The 5,403-nt window shown below is 31.2% G+C and overlaps 1 long non-coding RNA gene across 1 annotated transcript; it reads right to left on the bottom strand.

Annotated features, from left to right (window-relative positions):
• On the bottom strand, positions 2,221-4,416 carry LOC107624518. The gene is made up of 4 exons (XR_002356370.1): positions 3,458-4,416; positions 3,128-3,176; positions 2,884-2,972; positions 2,221-2,449 (listed from the first exon to the last, which is right to left on the bottom strand). It is a non-coding gene; the product is annotated as an uncharacterized LOC107624518 (long non-coding RNA).

Here is a 5,403-nt window from a genome sequence, read left to right as displayed (position 1 = left end):
AGAGACAGAGACTAAAATAAGTGTCAGTATTGTGTTTGGTGTAAAAATGTACAGGAGGAAATTATGTCTCAGTATCCTATTTGGTTTAAAATAAAACTAGATATTAAAATGTTTGAAATGACATGAATACCCTTAAATTTAAAATGCAACCCTAACCCAAATCCAATTTTAATTTTTTTAGAATTCAAATGTGGTGCCCTAACCAAATCCAGCCCCTTTCTCCTCTACCCCGAAACTTTAACCAAGAAGGGAAGGAATCCTCCAGTCTTTTCCGTCGCCAGCAGTACCGCCAAGAATCCCGAACGATTTGTTCAATTGAATTACAAACTAATCTATATATTAGGATGAGTTGGCAATGTTAGGATGATCACACGTGTTTTGTAGTTAGTATATCATTAATTAAGATAAACATGTGGTCCAATCGGTTTTTTCATTAATATACTAGTTGGTCTGGTTCAAAGGACAAAAAATCGGTTCAACATATACATGGGTCCGCTGGTTTGAAAAATGAGAAAAGAATTAAATACTTTATTAATTTATTATGCCCGAAAGAATAAATTTAGATTAATACACTAAATTAGTTTGTAAAAAATGTTTTAGACAAAAAAATATTATTAATAAATTTTAATTATTAAATCATTATTATTCTAGATAAATTAAATTTTACATTAAATTCTGATAAAAAATTAGATGATGACATGATAGATTAATGCTATGTGTTACAAGATAATTGGTTGATGTGTCATGTCAGTAATACATGGCATACCACATGTACTACGTGTTATTTGACACGTTATAAATTTATTTAGAGTTAAAATAGTTGCTGAAAATACACACGTAAGTCATTTTCATAGCTAAAATTTAAAAAATTAATCAAATTAGTCCCCATATAAATCTCTCTTTTTTTTGTCTTCAAAATATTGATTCTTAATATTTTTAATACTAATTTTAGGCTTAATTACTTTGTTGGTCTCTATAGTTTTACGAAATTTTTAATTAAGTCTATGTACTTTTTTTCTTTTCAATTAGGTTTCTACACTATTTTTAATTTTGTAGGTTCTTTTTCATATAAAAAATGTTAAAATTAACAAAATATTTCTTCCAAAATACATGTGGCAAAGATCTAGTTAGGTTTTTAATTATGAATACCTTCAATTTGTGAAGAAATTTTTAGATAATTCTAACATTTTTTATACTAAGAATGACCTAATTAAAAAATTAAAAGCACTATAAGGACCCAATAATTGAAAGGAAAAAATGATAGAGAGTTAATTAAAAATTTAATAAAATATAGGGATCAACAGAGTAATTAAACCTTAATTTTAATATCAATTTTTAGATCTTAATAAACAAAATTCTCTTTACATAAAAGAGGTAAATATCAAATCAGTACCCGAAAGATTCTGATGCAGACAAATGGTACCTTACTTTTGTTATTGAAAAAATGGTCCGTACAAAATTTTAAAATTTGACGAGCAAATCTCCGACAAGTACAATGCTAACATAGCCACTACGTTTTGATGACATGGCAAAAATCCTCTCCAACCCTAATCTTCCCCTCCAACGCACTTCCCCGTCCCACTCCCCAATGCACTCCCCCTTCCCCTTCCTGAGTGCACTCTCCCCCCTGCCTAACCCTAATCCCTCCCTCCCCTTCCCTAACCCTAATCCCCCTCCCCAATCCAAAATTCCCCCTTCTAAACCCTAATTCCATTCCCTTACTCATTTGAACCCTAATCCCCCTTTTCTAATACTACAATGTTTTTATTTATTTGTGACAGTTTTTCTCTTATTTGTGGAGGTTTATAACCCCACCAAAAAGTTTGTGGGAGTTTCTAAACCCCCAAAATTTGAGGTGTCACGAGGTCTTTTGTGGAGTTTTTTAGAAACCTCCACAATCTATTCAGTGGGGGTTTGATGTGTGTTTAGTGAGGAATTTTATATTGAACTTTTGTGGCAATTTTAAATCACTTTTGTGGCAGTTTAAAACTCCCACAAATTGATTTTTTAATTTAACACAAATTAACTATTTTTTGAGATTTTCAAACCTCCACAAACATTGTAATTATTTATTTATTTTTAATTTTAAATCATTCATTAATCTCATCTAATTTACATATTCTCAAATTTAAAATTTATTTTTTAATATCAAAATTTAAAAATTAAATCTTTTATAACACAATTTCTCAATATAAGACATAACTCTATAATAAAAAAATTCTCAATGTCAATAGTTCCAAACATAATTTCATATGGTATTGTTCTACATAACTATTACTGTTTTTCTTTAAAAAGTAAAATAAAATAACAACTTCAATATTTTAATATTATCTAATTACATAAAAGTCTTAAAATAAAAATATGAATGCAATCCTAAAAGACCTTTAGGGGTATTTTATATTCATGAATTGAAGTAGAGAATGCATCTGGTGAACCTTAGAACTCATACCTGCACCATTTCAAATTAAGCAATACTAGATGAAAGGCAATAACATATAAACAGATAAGCAAACTCTTGAAGTTGATTCAACTATACACACAAATGCATATAAAGACTGTTTAAATGATAGCCTCCAATATTACATTATAAAAAGTGTTTTGATTGGTATACAAGAAAGGAAATAAAATCTACACCATCCAGCTCCCATTTTGAAAGCAAGAAAAATTAAAAAGAGCTTCTTATTATTTTGAATATTTGTACGCGTGCGTGTGTGAATTTGAGAGAGAGAAAGTTAGGGAGGGCGAAAGCTAATCAAAAGAGCCTTTTATCCTCAAATCAAGTGTAAACTGCAAATATTACTAAATCATTAACTAACTCATGCAGTATGCCAATTATAACGAAATAGATCAGCAGATAATTAAGCATGAATTGAGGAAACATACTTGGAGTCTAGTCTTGACAACCCAAAGTGGATTTGTGAACATTGTTGTTGTAGCTCCAGCACCAGAAGCGGCCATCATATTAGCTCCAACTGAAAGATTATGGCAATTTGTGTACATACCATACTTATTATAATTTGCACATCTTCAAAAATAGGAAACCCCAAAAAAGTGCAAGTCGAACCAAATAAGCTCCATGAATCACTCATCTTGTTCAATTCAAAAATGTAATAAGCAGTGAACTAACCATCAGACTAAAGAAGGCTCTTGAGCTGTTCATACATGGTAAAATATACCTGCAAGTTTACAAATTGATACAACATACCCTTTTAATAAAATAAAACAAAATTCTGCTTCCAAAAAGAATATAGGCAGGCTAATCATAAATTTTCTGTTATTACAACCTGAAGAGTCATATATATTAGCTAAATGTTTTAATATTGACAATGCATGGTAACTAAATAAAATAAAGGAGGGAGATAACGATCCAGTTTAAAATTTAGTCAAAAGTGTAACACCAATGTTGCCATAAAATAAAAACATAGGAGATAGGTGTGAGAGGCAAAAATATACAGACCTGGCTGTGCATCCAGCTCAATAACATGCAGCTTTAGTATAATTTGACCAGCATTAAATGTTTTTGAGACAAAAGATATCAAAACTGAAGGATTATCATTTACAAGAACCTATCCAAAAGAAAAATTAAATTTAAAAGGAACTATGGCCTACAATGTATATTGGGCTAAACAATTTGATGAAAATAACATTGCAAGTGATTGAGTTGATCTTTGAGTTGGAGAAGCTCTCTACTTATGATTACAAGGATGTGCCTGATTTGGAGCCTCCTGTTGAGCAAATTCCTGTTGATGTGTATTGGGCCATCATCACCATAGTTGCAATTGTTACTCAGATTGATTGCCTCACCACTGAATCGTAAGTAATTATTTAATTTTAATTAATTACCTAAACCCCACCAAACTCTAATTCTATTGACAAGAAGACTAGTTGCGTGCAATTTAATTAGCATATGGATATAATTTATGATAAAATTAATATAGGTAATACCTAATGGTCACACTTTATAGGACAAGATTTGATAGATAGAGTTGTTGTAATGTTAATTACTTGATTGGCATATGTTTATTTGATTTATTTTTTTCCTATTGGTTTATATATTGATTTCTTCAAAGAGCACAAAGAAGAACTGTCCCACTATAGTCAAAAGATCAATATCATCCTCAGTAAATTGAGGAAGCAAATCACACTGTGCAGACAACATATAAGTAAGTATAACAATCCTTATATATATATAATGATTATTTTCTTTCTCCCAAGTCTCCATTCCAGAGCTGAGTCTAATACCACCAGTCCAGCGAAAGAGAAAAATGATAAGTCAAGAACTAAAGTATATGTTGTTCAAGTAGTTCAAATTATGAATTATATTTATCTTCCAGACCTCTCTAACTGATCAGTAATGACGGACATGCACTTTCATCGAAATAACAATGTGTGCATACAGCAATCATAAGATTGAAAACTAACCTTCAAGATTGAAAGAGACTGGACATTCTTTATGTTTGGTACAACTAGACCATTTGGAGTAGCCATGGAAACTCCAATGTTGTGTGAACCTATAGCAAGTAAACCCATTTTGTCAGATCCAAATTGATGGCTAATGCCTCAAATAAACCAATGAATTAACAAACACCACATATCAACCAACTCTAACAAGAAAAATGTTGAATCTACCAAAATTCAAACACATTCAACCTTTAAAGAAGGCTAGCAAGACATATCGAGAGTTCAGGCTGTAATATTTAATAGACAGACCTTTGAATATGACCTCCATTGAATCCTCTTTTTACATTGCTCTTTGGTATCTCCTAAAAGAGAATAGAGAAGAAAATAATTAACTACCAAGCTATTGCAACATTCAAGGTGGTCACAATTTTCTTTCCAGGTTGACATGTATCATTGTCTCGTAAGAAAGACACAGAAGAAAAGAGGTTCAGATTCATATGGATGCTTTTACCTTAGGGAAGTATGCTATCCTCTGATGGTGATTTATACTCAGGTGTCACACTATATCCTTCTGCTCCTTGAGGCTGCTCTACATTATCAACATACAAAGCAGAAGATGCATTTCTAATTATTCCCTTCTTAGCAGCATAGGAACAAGAAAATCCATGTGTAATAATTTAATTACTAAAATTTAAAAGGAACTATGGCCTACAATGTTTGAACTTATTGTAGCGAAATTTGATTGATTTTTTTACTTTTAAATATTTGCCAAGTTTTCCAGCAAAATGTCAATCAAGGCTAATAGCAATGTGGTCTTCCCTGAGCCTAGGGGTCCCAACAACAGAGTCATTTTACAAAACAAACCTCATCAATATACTAGCAACAAAATAATAGGAAGTGATATATGAAAGGCTGCATAGCATGTCTACCGAACTGCAAAAGTATCCCAACTTGCTATGAATACAAAAACTAAAGAGGAGAACATTCAATTTTCTTTCAAGG

This window comes from Arachis ipaensis, chromosome B10, assembly GCF_000816755.2.
Source record: "Arachis ipaensis cultivar K30076 chromosome B10, Araip1.1, whole genome shotgun sequence".
Taxonomy (NCBI): domain Eukaryota; kingdom Viridiplantae; phylum Streptophyta; class Magnoliopsida; order Fabales; family Fabaceae; genus Arachis; species Arachis ipaensis.
The sequence above is the reverse complement of the archived record's forward strand: the minus strand, read 5'-3'. Positions and strand labels throughout refer to the sequence as shown.